This window comes from Mus musculus, chromosome 1 (genome assembly GCF_000001635.26).
Source record: "Mus musculus strain C57BL/6J chromosome 1, GRCm38.p6 C57BL/6J".
Taxonomy (NCBI): domain Eukaryota; kingdom Metazoa; phylum Chordata; class Mammalia; order Rodentia; family Muridae; genus Mus; species Mus musculus.
Genome location: NC_000067.6, coordinates 25,895,203 through 25,910,047, shown reverse-complemented (window position 1 = coordinate 25,910,047; position 14,845 = coordinate 25,895,203). Strand labels below are relative to the sequence as shown.

Below are 14,845 nucleotides of genomic sequence, written 5' to 3'. Positions count from 1 at the left end.
AGGATCCCGTGGGGAATCCTGTGTGGGCCCTTGCCGGTGTCGGGCGCCTCCGCTGGCAAGGTACCTCGGGGCTCGAGTGAAGCGGAAGGGGCTTGTGCCCCAGGTCAGGCCCGGGTAGTCCGCTTCCCTATTTATTGCAGTCTCAGGTTCCATGCGATTGGATTGGGGCAGGGACTGTGTTCCACTCACCAGAGGTCTTAGGATCCCGTGGGGAATCCTGTGTGGGCCCTTGCGGGTGTTGGGCGAGACTCCGCTGGCAAGGTACCTCAGGGCTGTCCCATCATGTTTTTGCTGAANAAAAAAAAAAAAAAAAAAAAAAAAGAAGCATGTTGTAGCTAGTTGTGGGCAGTATTTAAGACACCATAAGGACTTTGAATGTGTTACTGAAAGTAAAGAGATACGGAGTTTGTATATTAGAATGTTATATTTTAAAGGAAATTAGCATTGTCCCTAAAGGATTGCATATATATAGGACTTTGAAAAATGTATGATCAAACGTGTCACAATTAAATATTCCTTTTTGCGTGAATCAGCACCTGGGTTAAGCCGGATCTCAGCACTTGGGAGGCAGAGGCAGGCAGATTTCTGAGTTCAAGGCCAGCCTGGTCTAAAAAGTGAGTTCCAGAACAGCCAGGGCTATACAGAGAAACCCTGTCTTGGAAAAAAAAAAGTCTTCTAGAACAGTTATTATCTTTAAGCATGTAGACTCAAACTCCATAATTTATTCATTGGCAACAATAAAAAAGTATCATTTAATTATCATGAAATGACCTTTTCCAGGTAAAATTTTTACAGTTTTGAGAGAAATATAGTCCTGTAAATTTTATTTCTAAAGAGCATTCTTAAATAGTGTATGTATACTTACTTACTTCAACATCATAGATTTTAAACTTAATTAGTATATAGTCAGATTCTCTTTGGTTGTGGGTATCTTTGATGAAATCCCAAGCATTATCAACTTTTTATACTTCACAAATTAAAGGAGAATTGGCCATTTTTAAGAATTTGGGTTTCCTCCAGGGGAAAAGTGGTGTCTAGAAGAAGCCCATTTTTATACATTAGGCTGTAGCCATTAATCTCATATAGAGCCAACTTGAGCTGTTCTCATTAGATTTCCATCCTACCCCATGGCCATGATGATTCTCAAAGTTTAACCTGAAACACAAGTCCTAGCCCACAGAATTTCATAACAGTGTCTCCCCCAACTAATTAGGTCTCTGCTGTGCATCCTTTTTTTTATTATTATTCATGGATAATATGCAGCCTTGCCCTGGCAACTTACACTTATTTCCCATAATCAAAGCATCCCTCTCCCTGTAGGCAGAGAAATTATTTCTGCTCACTGAACCAAGCCTTCTGTGCTTCTCTGACCCCCTATGAGTGAACTATTCATCTAGGACTAAATATGTCATCACTATATACTTTCTAAGCGTCAGTGCATACCTGTCACTATGAATTTGCCTGTCACTGGGCTAATGATCGCCTTCTCCAATGTCTAGTTTCCAGGGCATCTCCACAGCAGACTCATCATGGGATCGATAAGATTCTAAAGGAAAGATCCTAGCTCACTCTATGCCTTTACGGTCCATTGTTGTTAGAGTTGATCAGGCACTAAATCTAATCACTTTATCAGAAACATAAAGAGGCAAACAGATTATAACAACATTATTGTTATTGTTTACAACAAGATTATAGTCCTGTTTTCAGGAATGTCTACTACAGAGCGCTAAATATCTCCATCGTCAAGAACTGCTCAGAAATCTCTTCCCTCCTTGAGGAGCTGCCTGCCAGTGTGAGAGGACTAGATACAGGTGCATCTAAATCAAAGCATGGATCTCTACAATCACATACAGAGAGTAAGTAACAAAAATCAAATAAAGCTTAAAGCAGATGAATATGTTAGAATTTTTATTTACTTTCCATAGATGCAGTAGAGATTGGGGGGGATTCAGTAGATTTTTTTGGCAAAGAAACTTGAAAAGTATGGGCAAAATTGATGACCCCTTTTTACAACATGATCAACAAAGATGGTTCAACTGAGACACTTTGATAGAAGAATGTCTTTGACTAAAGATGTATGCTCTGAGGAAGTGACATAGGTTAGAACTTCCTATATGTACTTCTAAGGCTTATGCTACTTTCTTTGCCTCAGTCAAATTTGGATCCACAGGAGGAATGTGGCCAAAAGAGTTCTGAATAGAGAACTTTTAAATATGAAGGAAACCATTAGGCAGAGGCTGGCAAAATTTATCATAAAATATAGGCAGCTATAAAAGGAGCAGCAAGCTTGGGGGCAAGGAATAAAGGTTAGAGCAGGTTATAAAATGGTTATTACTGGTTATGTCGAGTTTTAAATATTGCAGGCCTTTCAGGTAAGTGCTGGCAGGCAAGTCCAACCTTTTGGCATTACGACATGATATTGTCATCAACAAAGTTCACACTTGAGAACTGTATTATCAAGTTATAAAAGAAAATCCACCCAATAGTCTCATAATGTTTTAAGTAAGTTTATGATTTTGTGTTAGGACATATTTCACACCTATTCTGCAGCTCAGGGGACCCACAGGCAGCTAGTTGGACACACCTGTAGGAAAAAGTGAAATCATGAATGTGGATTTCTGAAGAACAGGGTGGACTAGTGACATAGTGTCGTGAATAGATCACAGAGGAAGATTTCAAAAGGAAATGAGAGGCAGCATTGTCTCCCCAATTTCTGTAGTTTCATAGCATAAAGCACAAAGGTCAGCCATTGATTGACAAGCAAGAGGACATGGATGGCCTTTCAAGTGCTGTTCCTACAGTATATTGTGGTGGCTAGAAGTCTAACTCTGAATATTAAGAAGAGGAAAACAAAATCAAATTGACTTTGTCAATACTTAAAAGAAATTGTATATATTGTGTAAATGTTTAGAGAATTTTAAAGTATAATTTTAGACTTGAGAAATGCAACAAAAATTAATATACTCATAAATATGTTTGAATTCTATCTAAACATAACTTAAAAATATGATCTATACTATAAATAGTATCATATTATAGTGCTTGCTTAGATCACTCCTAAATACATATTCAGGTCAGCTCAAAGAAAAGACATATAAACATGTATACAAGAATGCATTGTGGTGGACAAATTAGAAACACCTTTAGGAGCTGTTATACTAACACTGAATTATTTATGTGTGCACTTTAAAACCAAACACAGATAAACAGAGAATAGATTAAAGGTTACTATTGGGGAAGGGTATTTTGAAACCTTGATCAAAATTACAGATTTTGAGTTAGCAGGTTTTATCAATTCTGATTGTGTATTTTAGGGTTATGATACAGTCTAGTGATTGTAATTACTTATAATTTATGTTACAACATTATTATGAGAATAAATTATTTATCTATATTGCCACAATAAAAATAGTATGTTTTTTAAAGTATGAGAAGGTCAGCTCATCATAATCTAAACATTACAGGGAGAAAAGTAAGAAAGAGAAAGAATGGGAGCACATTGCAATTTTGTCAAGTGGAATTGCAAATAATGTTTTCAAAGTTAGATACAGTTGATGTTGAAGGTTACATCTTATTAAACAATAGAATTCTTAATTATAACCACACATTTAACTTAAAATTGAAAATCAATATATAGCTCTTAAGCTCTTGCCTCTCTCATACATCTTCTCCCCTCTCCCTATTCCCTTTCCCCTTCTTTCCACAAGCTCCAGCCTCCACTTTTCTATTCTCTCCTTCTCTCTGGCTTTCTCTGCCTCTATTACTCTTTTAACTTCCTTCCCCATGCCCTAAATAAACTCTATTCTATACTAAAAAAGAAAGGAAGAAAGAAAGGAAGGAAGAAAGGAAGGAAGGAAGGAAGGAAGGAAGGAAGGAAGGAAGAAAGAAAGAAAGAAAGAGAAAGAAAGAAAGAAAGAAAGAAAGAAAGAAAGAAAGAAAGAAAGAAAGAAAGAAAGAAAGAAAGAAAGAAAGAAAATCAATGTATATAAATCATGGCAATGAATCAACATATGAGTGGTAAGTTGGACAGGTGCGCATCTTTACTTGGAAGGATAAATTTGAAGGCAGGATGGATAGAGGTTAGCAGGAAGGACACATGAGTATGTTTGAAACAGGTGGGGGCACTGACTATCAGATATTTCTGGGGTTGATATGCTGTTGGTACAAATGGTGAAGAGAAAACAAAATTTAATCTTTTGGCAGTTAATAGAATTTCATGAATTGGAGTGAATGAGATGGGGCTATTAATTGTACCTACAGCTAATTGTGATTGTTTACTGCTTTACCCAACAAATACTCTTATGTTTATTTCTTTTTGTTTGCTTCTGCCTTTTATTTGTAGACATATGTATATGTGTGTATATGTATTTGGGCTGACACACATGTATGTATGTACAGGCCAATAGTTGACTTCAGGTGTCTTCCTCAATCACTCCCTCAACATATTTTGAAATAAACTCTTTATCTGAACCTAAAGATTAGTTATTGGGTTGGTTGGCTACTCAGCAAGTCCCAGGGATAGTTCTGGTCCTAAATTCCCAGTGCTGAGATTCATCATTCAAAGCTATTCTTGTTTTTTTTTTTTCCATGGGTGCTAGGTATATGAACTTAGATGTTCGAGCTTGTTCACAAGCACTTTTACTGAATAAATCATATCCCCATTCCCTTATATTTCCTTCTTAAGTGTTCAATATTTTTGCAACATTATTAGTGCTCATGTGATTTTAAGATATCATCTTATCAGGTTATTTCTATTCAACTTACTTTACAGAACTTTATCAATCAATTTTATGCTAATTAAACGCAAATTTAAACATTTAAAAAAAGTGTCTTCTTAAGATAGGAATTTTTGTTTTGGTTTGGTTTGGTTTGGTTTTGGTTTTTCGAGACAGGGTTTCTCTGTGTAGCCATGGCTGTCCTGGAACCCACTCTGTAGACCAAGCTGGCCTCAAACTCAGAAATAATCATCGTGTGTTTTATCATGGTCTCCCTTTTGCTTAACTCATTTTAGTGGGTTTTTCTGTTTTCGAATTTCTACTTAAGCTCTTTCTTGGTTTCCTATTATCTGCTGAAGTTTTTCATTGTAGCATATATTTCCATGTGCATATTAAGCATTTAGGCCTGCTTTATCATCTCCATTATCTAAATTCCCAGTGGTTCTGTTTCAATTATCCATTATTTGTTATGGCTAAAAATCACATTATTATATTCTTGACATGTCTGGTTAATTTTGATTGAGTGATGAATATTGTATGGAAAATATGGAGAAAAAAATTCAGACTTGCATAATATTATTTTCCTCTATAGAGAATTCATTTAGAATTTGCCTGACTCCGGGGAGACATAATTCTGGAAGAGTGGCAATCCAACTTTGCTCACTAAGATGATTTAAAACTGAGATATGGTCTTTCAAGACATTTCTACTTCTGAATAACCACTATTCTAAAAGATCTGCCTTTCCATCTCAACATTCAAATAGCATATTGTGTGGATATAATACTTGGTAGTCATTTGATTTCACTATCTTTTCTTTATATGTGTTAAGTGTTTCAGGTGTGTGGTTTCTTCCAAAACAGACAATGTCACCAGGGTAAGATCAGCTATGGATCAGCAGATCTATGCTCATGGTCTATCTGTCTAATCTTAATGTACTTTTCCTTCATGATCTTATTATTCCTCTACATGGAGAGGAATTTTATTCCAGGAACGTGGCTTATCTGGCAAGGAATCACAGCCAAAGACCTTCTAGATCTCTGTGATCCAGGTGGAATACGGACATGCCTTTAATCCCAGGAAACAGAGGCAAGCAAATCTCTGAGTTCAAAGCTAGCCTGGGATAGAACAAGCACATATCTTTAATCCCAGCACTTGGGAGACAGAGACATGCATATCTCTGAGTTCTAGTCAGTCACTTTGGTTAAGTCAATGTGATAAGTTAAAGTCAGTTCTATCATTTCTGTGCATGTCAGTTGAGTTCAGTCAGGGCAGCTTTGACAGTTCAGCTCAGTTCAGTTAGGAGTGCAGTGCATTGTTGAGTTCACTCAAGTGTTCATGCATTTCACTATAGGTCAGCAGAGGCAGTTGAAGACAGATAATAGGAAGGAGTAAGAAGATAAGAACACTTTGTCAGAGTTAGTTCGAGACCAAGCAGAGCAATTCAGTGAGAAACCCCAAGAAGACAGATTGAATCAATCAGCTTAGAGAGGAATTGAGCCAGAAGTGAGTCAAACCAGAGAGCTAGAGTTCTGAAAGAATGAGAAAGTGTGAACTTATTCAGTAGTAAGCCTTTGAGATGACAATTAAACCAGGTGAATACTTCTACACTATATCTTCATGTAAATAATCACACATTAATATCAAGCCAGATCTAGACAAAATCTACATTTATCCCACTTTCTCATTTGTTATGTGTCAGACGATTGAACAGGTTTCACAGTTTACAACCACCAGACTATGAATCTCTTGAGCTAATATTGAAGACAGTGATCTGCAGAATATTCTAGATGAACTGAGTTGATCCTGCTTCCTATATGATTTTTTAATTAGGTATTTTTTTCATTAATATTTCCAATGCTATCCCAAAAGTCCCCCATGCCCTTCCCCCCCCCCACTCACCTACCCACCCACTCCCACTTCTTTGGCACTGGTGTTCCCCTGTACTGAGGCATATAAAGTTAGCACAACCAATGGGCCTCTCTTTCCACTGATGGCTGACTAGGCCATCTTCTGCTACATATGCAGCTAGAGACATGAGCTCCAGGGGTTACTGGTTAATTCATATTGTTGTTCCACCTATAGGGTTGCAGATCCCTTTAGCTCCTTGAGTACTTTCTCTAGCATAAGGTTCTTTCTGGGAGAGCTATATTGCATTTGACCTAATTGCCAACTGTCTTCCTTTATAAGCCATGCTGATTTGAAGTCCAAACACTTTCCCCCTGAATTTGATTCTAAATAGAAATATTGGAAGCCTTGTTCTGCTGGCAGTGAGATTTTAATACCTGGTGTTACTTCTCTTTTCTCTGTTACTTTCTGTGAATCTGAGCAGTGATCTGAGCAGTTCTTTCTCCCAAGAAGATGTTGGAAACCAAACATGCTATTATCAGATTCTAACTGGAAAGAACGACAACTTTATATCAGGTACTCTACCACACACACATAGTATAACACTTTATTTTACTTCATATTCAAATTTTACTGTTCCTTGAGCTTTCCAGTGCTTATTATAAAACATTTAATAAAATGTATCTAGTATAGCCTAATATTTATAACAGACACAGATTCACACTATTTTTATGGGACATGGGTAGAATTAAATTTTTATTGATAATTTACTTAAAATACTATTTTTTCATAAGAAAATGAACAGTAATAACTAACATAGCTATAAAGATTTACCAGAAAGTTTGGAATGCAATGAAAAGACCAAACCTAAGAATAATAGGAATAGAAGAGGGTGAAGATTCACACGTCAAAGGGCCAGAAAATGTCTTCAACAAAATCTTTCCTAACCTAGAAAAAGACGGCTATAAACTTACAAGGAACTTACAGAACACCAAACAGATCAGACTAGAAAAGAAAATCCATAATATCATAATCAAAACACTAACTGTACAGAATAAAGAAAGAGTATTAAAAGCTACAAGGAAAAAAAAGGCCAAATAATGTATAAAGGCAGTCCTATACAAATTACACTGGGCATCTCAAAAGATATGCTTAAAGCCAGAAGATCCTGGACACGTCTTGCAGACTCTAAGGCACTACAGATGCAAAGCCAGGCTACTACATTCAGCAAACCTCTCAATCACCATAGATGGAGAAACCAAAATGTTCTATGACAAAAATTAATTTAAACAATACTTTTCTACTATTGCTTTCCTACAGAGAATACTAGAAGGAAAACTCCCAACACAAGGAGGGTAACTACATCCAAGAAATCACAAGAAATTAATCATCCTACAGCAAACCCAAAAGAACACACACACACACACACACACACACAGACACACACACATACACACACATACATTAGCAACAGGAACTAACAGTCATTGGTCATTAATATTTCTCAACATCAATGGACTCAAATCACCAATAAAAACACAGAGGCTAACAAACTAGGTACATAAACAGGATCCATTATTCTACTGCATGTAAGAAACATGCCAGGCTGGCGAGATGGCTCAGCTGTTAAGAGCACTGACTGCTCTTCCAGATGTCCTGAGTTCAATTCCCAGCAACCACATGCCTCAGAAACAAAGATAGACACTATCTTGGAGTAAAGGGTAGGAAAAATATGTTTCCAAGGAAACAGAACTAAGAAAAAAGCTAAAGCAACCATTCTAGTATCTAGTAAAATAGACTTTCCACCAAAAGTAATCCAACGACATGGTAAAGGATACTTCATACTCATCAAAGAAAAAATTCCACATAGATGTTCAAATCTGAACATCTATGCCCTAAATGCAAGGACACATACATTCATTAAAACAAATAAACAGACACCAACAACCAGAAAACTGTAATAGAGTTTAAATCACACATTGAACCCTCTCAATGATGGTGGTAGACTTCAACATCCCACTTCAACCAAAGGACAGGTCATCAAACAGATACGATATAAAGAAACAATGAAAATAACAGATATTATGAAACAAATAGATTTAACAGATATCTACAGAACCTTGCCCTCTCCCCCCCAAAATAACATATCTTCTCAGCACCTCATGGAACCTTCTCAAAAATTGACCATATAGTCAGACACAAAATAAGCCTCAACAAATAAAAAAAGATTGAACTAACACCTTGTATTCTATCATACCACCACAGATTAAGGCTGGACTTAACAGAACCAAAAGAAAGCCCACATGCTTGTTGAAATGGAACAAGTCTCTACTGAATTGATCACAGAAGGAATAAAGAAAGAAATTAAAAATTTTATAGAATTCAATGAAAATTAAGGAAAAATGTACCCAAAATTAGGGGACACATTGAAAACAATGCTAAGAGGAAAATTAATTACACTAAGTGCCTTCATAAAGAAATTGGAGGGATCTCATACTATCATCCTAACATCACACCAAAAAGCTCTAGAAGAAAATGAAACACACCCAAGAGGAGTTGATAGGAGGTGATAGTTAAATCCAGGGCTGAAATCAATCAAATAGAAAAAAGAAGAAAAATACAATCAATAAAACCAAGAGTTGCTTCTTTGAGAAAATCAACAAGACAGACAAACCCTTAGCCAAAACTAACTAAAAGGCACAGAGATAGTATCCAAATTAACAAAATCAGAAATAAAAAGGGAGATGTAACAATAAAAACTAAGGAAATTTTAAAAATTATTAGGTCTTACTATCAAAGGCTTATACTCTACAAAACTGGAAAATCTAAATGAAATGCATTATTTTCTAGTCAGATACCACTTACCAAAGTTAAATCAAGATTAGGTAAAATATCTAAACAGTCCCTTAACACCTCAGAAAATAAAAGCAGTCATTAAATGCCCCCCCCCCCAAAAAAAGAAAAGAAAAGAAAAAAAGTAAGAAAAGAGAAAGAAAGAAGGAAAGAGCCCAGCAGAGGAGTATGCTAGAGAGGTAAGGCAGAAGGGAGTAGGTGGGTGGGGTAGCACCCTCTTAGAGGCAAAGGGGAGGTCGAAGGAATGGGTGGGGGACTCTAGGGGGAAACTGGGGAGAGGGCAACATTTGAAATGTAAATGAATAAAATAACCAATAAAATAAATATAGAAAAACATAATTTACCATGATCAAGTATGCTTTATCCCAGGGATAGAAGGATGAATGGTTCAATGTAGGAAAATCCATCAACATAATATATAATATAAACAAACTGAAAGGCAAAAATCACATGATCATTTTATTAGATGCTGAGAAAATCTTGGATGATAGTCTGCATCCTTTCATGTTAAAAATCTAGGAGAGAAAAGATTCATGGCACATACCTAAACACAATAAAAATAACATATGGCAAGCCAAAAGCAAGCTAAAGTGGTGAGGCAGGATTGGGTGAGTGGGTGGAGGAGCACCCTCATAAAAGCAAAGGGGAGACTGGGAGAAGAGATGTCATAGGGGGTTAAGGAGTCTTAACTGGGAAGGGGGATATCATTTGAAATGTAAACAAATAAAATGATTAATAAAAAAAGAAACATCAAATTAAATGGAGAGAAACTTGAAACAATTGCACTAAAATCATGGAAAAGACACGGCTGCCCACATTCTCCCTATCTACTGAATGTAGTATTTGAAGTTCTAGCTAGATCAATAAAAAAAGGAGATAAAGGGTGTACAAATTGGAAAGGAAAATATTAAAGTATCATAATTTTTGAATGACATAATTGTATACATAAGCAACCCCCAAAATTCTACCAGAGAACTCCTGCAGCTGATAAACAACTTTAGCCACGTGGCTGGAAATAAAATTAACACAAAGAAATCAGTTACCCTCACATATACAAATGATAAACTGGAGAGAGAAAAAATTAGGGAAACAACACCCTTCAAAATAGCCACAAATAACATAAAATATCTTGGTGTAACTCTACCAAAGCAAGTGATGGATCAGTATGACAAAAAATTCAAGTCCCTGAAGAAAAAAAAAAATTGAAGAAGATATTAGAAGATGGAAAGATGTCTCATACTCATGGATTAACATAATGAAATGTCATCTTACCAAAAACAAAAGCAAACAAAAAAATCTAATTCAGTGCAATTCCAACAAAATATTTTACAATCCTTAAAAGAGCAATTCACAACTTCCTATGGTTAAACAAACAAACAAACAAACAAAAACAGGATAGTCACAAAAATCCTATAAAATAAGAACTCCTGGAGGTATCATCATCCTTGACTTCTAGCTGTACTACATAGCAATTGTATTTTTTATAGCAATTGTATTTTTTAAACTGTATGGTATTGGTATACAAACATACAGATTGATTAATTGAGTCAAATTGAAGACCCAGAAATAAACCCATATACTTACGGACACTTAATTTTTGACAAAGAAGCCAAAACCATGCAGTGGAAAAAGGAAAAAAATATTCAACAAACAGTGGTGGTCTAACTGGATGTCTGCATGTAAAAGAATGCAAATAGACATATTTATCACCCTGCACAAAACTCAAGTCCAACTACATCAAGGACCTCAATATAAAACTGGATACACTAAACTAATAGAAGAAAAAGCGGGAAATAGCCTTAAACACATTGGTACAGGAGACAATTTGCTGAGCACAACACTAATGGCTCAGACTCTAAGATCAACAATTGATAAATGGGACCTCATCAAACTGAAAAGCTTCTTTAAGTCCACAGGTTGGGAAAATATCATCACTAATCCTACATCTAACAGAGGGCTAATATCTGAATATATAAAGAACTCAAGAAGTTAGTCTCAAACAAACCAAATAATCTGGTTTTAAAAATGGGAAACAGAGCTAAAAAGAAAATCCCCAAAATAGGAATCTAGAATGGAGGAGGACTTAAAAGATGATCAAATTCCTAGTCACTGGGGGAAAAAACCTGAGATTCCACCTTGTACCAATCAGAATGTCTAAGATCAAAAGATCAAATGACAACACATGCTGGCAAGGATGTGGAGGAAGGGGAATATTCATCCATTGCTGGTGGGACTGCAAACTGGAAATCAATCGGGCATTTTCTCAGAAAATTGGAAATAGTTCCACCTGAAGACCCAAGAGATGCATGCTCTACCATACTACAAGGACACTTGCTCTACTGTGTTCGTATCAGCCTTATTTGTAATATTTGGAAACTGAAAGCAACACAAATGTCCTTCAGCTGAAGAGTGGATACAGAAAATGTGGTTCATTTACACAGTGGAACACTTTTCAGCTATTATAAACATGGACATCATGAATTTTGCAGGCAAATGAATAGAACTAGAAAATATCCTGAGTAAGGTAACTCAGAACCATAAGGACATGCATGACATATATGTACACACTGATAAGTGGATATTAGCCATAAAGTATAGAATGCATGTAATATATCCTACAGACCAACAGAAGTTAAACAACGAAGGCCCAAGTGATGATGCTTAATTTCCACTTAGACTGGGGAACAAAATTGTCCTGGGAGGTAGAGGAAGGGGGACCTGGGTGGAAGAGGGGAGGGAAATAGGGCAGGATCAGGGGTGGAAAAAGACAGAAGAAAAACCCAGAGGCCCAGGAGAATGAATGGAAATCTGCAGTTGCTCAGGAGCAGGGGTTGTGTCTCTAGGAAGTCCCAGAGACACCCAGGAATCAATGTGGGTGGCCATACCTGAGATGCCTACCAGTAGGGACATGGAACCTGAAGAAACAATCTCCTGTAGCCAGGCAGGACCCCCCAGTGGAGGGATGAGGACACCAACCTATCCACAAAACGTTTGACCCAAAATCTAGACTGTCTAAAAGAAATTCAGGGACAAAGATAGAACAGAACCTGAAGGAATGGTCAACTAATAATTGTCCCAACGTGAAAACCATTCCATGAGCAAACAACAATCCCTGACACTATTAATGATATTCTATTACGCCTACAGACAGAAGCCCAGCATAACTGTCCTCTGAGAGGTTCTACCCAGCAATTGGCTGAAACAGATGCACAGACCCACAGTCAAACATTAGACAGGGAAAGGATTGAAGGAACTAAAGGGGATCTCAATCCCATAGGAAGACCAGCAGTGCCAACTAAGCTGGACCTCTGAGAGCCCTAAGAGACTGAGCCACTCAGGAAAGAGAGAGCATGAAATAGACTAATCTGACGATTCTGGCACATGTGTAACAGAGCGCTACCTTGTTCTGCCTCAGTAGGAGAGGATGGTCCTAATCCTGCAAAGGATTGGAGGATACCAAGTGGGAGCTACCCTCTCAGAGCCAAGAAGAAGGGGGTGGGTGAAATACTCAGTGAGTGGGGAACCTAGAGGGGGCAGTGTTTGGGTTGTAAATAAATTATTTTTTAAAACTCACATATTATTACATACTAATTGTTTTCTTTTTTTTTTTCTCAGAAAGGAAACCAGAAAGTTGTCGTATGGAATGTTACCCATTATAGCAAGGTAAAGCAATTTGTATGAATACTGTAAGGTCATAAGAATGTGCTGAGTGTTCAGACATGTCTAAACTGCACACTTTAAAACTGAAAAATTTCCTAATCCCACTCAGCCTAACATTAACGTACATCAAAGAGAATTTACACATTGTCGCTGGGCCAACATCAATCCCTATGTAGAACTCTCCTACTTCAAGATGAATAAACAAGCAACAGCCATGACAATGGGGAAAAAAACAATCTGCAATATGAGGAGAATTACCCGAAAGAAAATGAAACAATTTTAATAAGTATTTTTACAGGCAATAAAATAAATACTTGAAAAGCCTATACTTTATACAGCTATAAGACAAACATAAGATATTGTCATTACTATGAAACATGATTGAAGACGCTTTCAAGATATATAAACAATGACATTTCAATGAATATAGAAAAGGAATGAGACCTATCTAAAATGAAATTCAAGAATTAAGTTCTCAGCAAGCTTTTATTAAAAAAAAAGAAATTCAAATGAATGTGTGACATAATGAGCAGGCTTCCTAAGAACTTCAGAAAAATAAAACACAAGTAAAAGTAAAGAGATTTAATGAATAATAAAAATGGTTAAAATTATTTTAAACATTAAAAAAAAACACTTTAGAAGACATGCGTCTAGGAAGGACATGTGAGATACATTATGGGGTAGGGTGATGTGGAGAAAGAATGTGTGCATAACAATGACCAAGCTACGTTGTTTACTGCTTTTCAGGCTGTGGGACCTGGGAGAATAGAGCCTACAAATAAGACAAGCTAAAGTTTTGTGCATCAGCCAACTTTATTCAGATCATCAGACAATTAATTCTCTTAGGGTTGAGAATTACAGTAGTAATGTGCACAATCACAGGGACAAGCTGCACAGGGCAAGCACATGTTTTCCCAATAAAGGCCTATAAACAAATAACAACATCCAGTTGTAATGAATCATCTGAAGTCAATGAACTCCTCTCTGCTACCCCTGGGAGAGGCACCCACACACAGCCCAAGAACAATTCCGTGTTTTTGAAGAAACAGAGGTCGTAAGACTCTTGTCTGGCTTTCTTGGAGTCTTGTCACAAGAACCCAGAATTCTCCTCAAGGTGCAGGGTATACATGTGAGATATTTTCAAAATTAAAAAAGTGAAAGAGACACATAAAGAAGATAAACACCTGGGTTGTTTCATGGGTTTTCTGAGCTCCTGCGCTAATATCCACTTATCAGTGAGTGCACACCATATGTGTTCTTTTGTGACTGAGTTACCTCACTCAGGTAGATACTTTCTAGTATCATCCATTTGCCCGTGAATTTCATGAAGCCATTGTTTTTAATAGCTGAGTAGTACTCCATTGTGCAAATGTGCCATGTTTTCTATTTCCATTCCTCTGTTGAAGGGTTCTTTCCAGCTTCTGGCTATTATAAATAAGGCTGCTATTCACATGGTGGAGCATGTGTCCTTGTTATATTATGGAGCATCTTTTGGTTATATGTCCAGTAGTGGTATAGCTGGGTCCTCTTTGCAATTTTCTGAGGAACCACCAGCTTGGTTTCAAAAGTAGTTTTGCCAGCTACCATTAACCAAAGAGTATACATACAGGGAGCCAGGACTCCAGATTCATATGTAGCAGAGGATGGCATTATCTGACATCAGTAGGAAGGGAAGGAGGCTTTGCCCCAGGGTAAAGGGACACTAGAGTGGTCAGGCCAGAGTGGGTGAATAGGTGGAGGAACACCCTCAAAGAGGCAAAGGGGTGGGGGA

General features: G+C 37.0%; 1 long non-coding RNA gene across 1 annotated transcript; it reads left to right on the top strand.

The window, feature by feature from the left end:
- Positions 1-6,439: 6,439 nt before the first annotated feature.
- Gm31076 lies at positions 6,440-13,078 on the top strand. The gene is made up of 3 exons (XR_373279.2): positions 6,440-6,546; positions 7,046-7,137; positions 13,030-13,078. It is a non-coding gene; the product is annotated as a predicted gene, 31076 (long non-coding RNA).
- Positions 13,079-14,845: the final 1,767 nt, after the last annotated feature.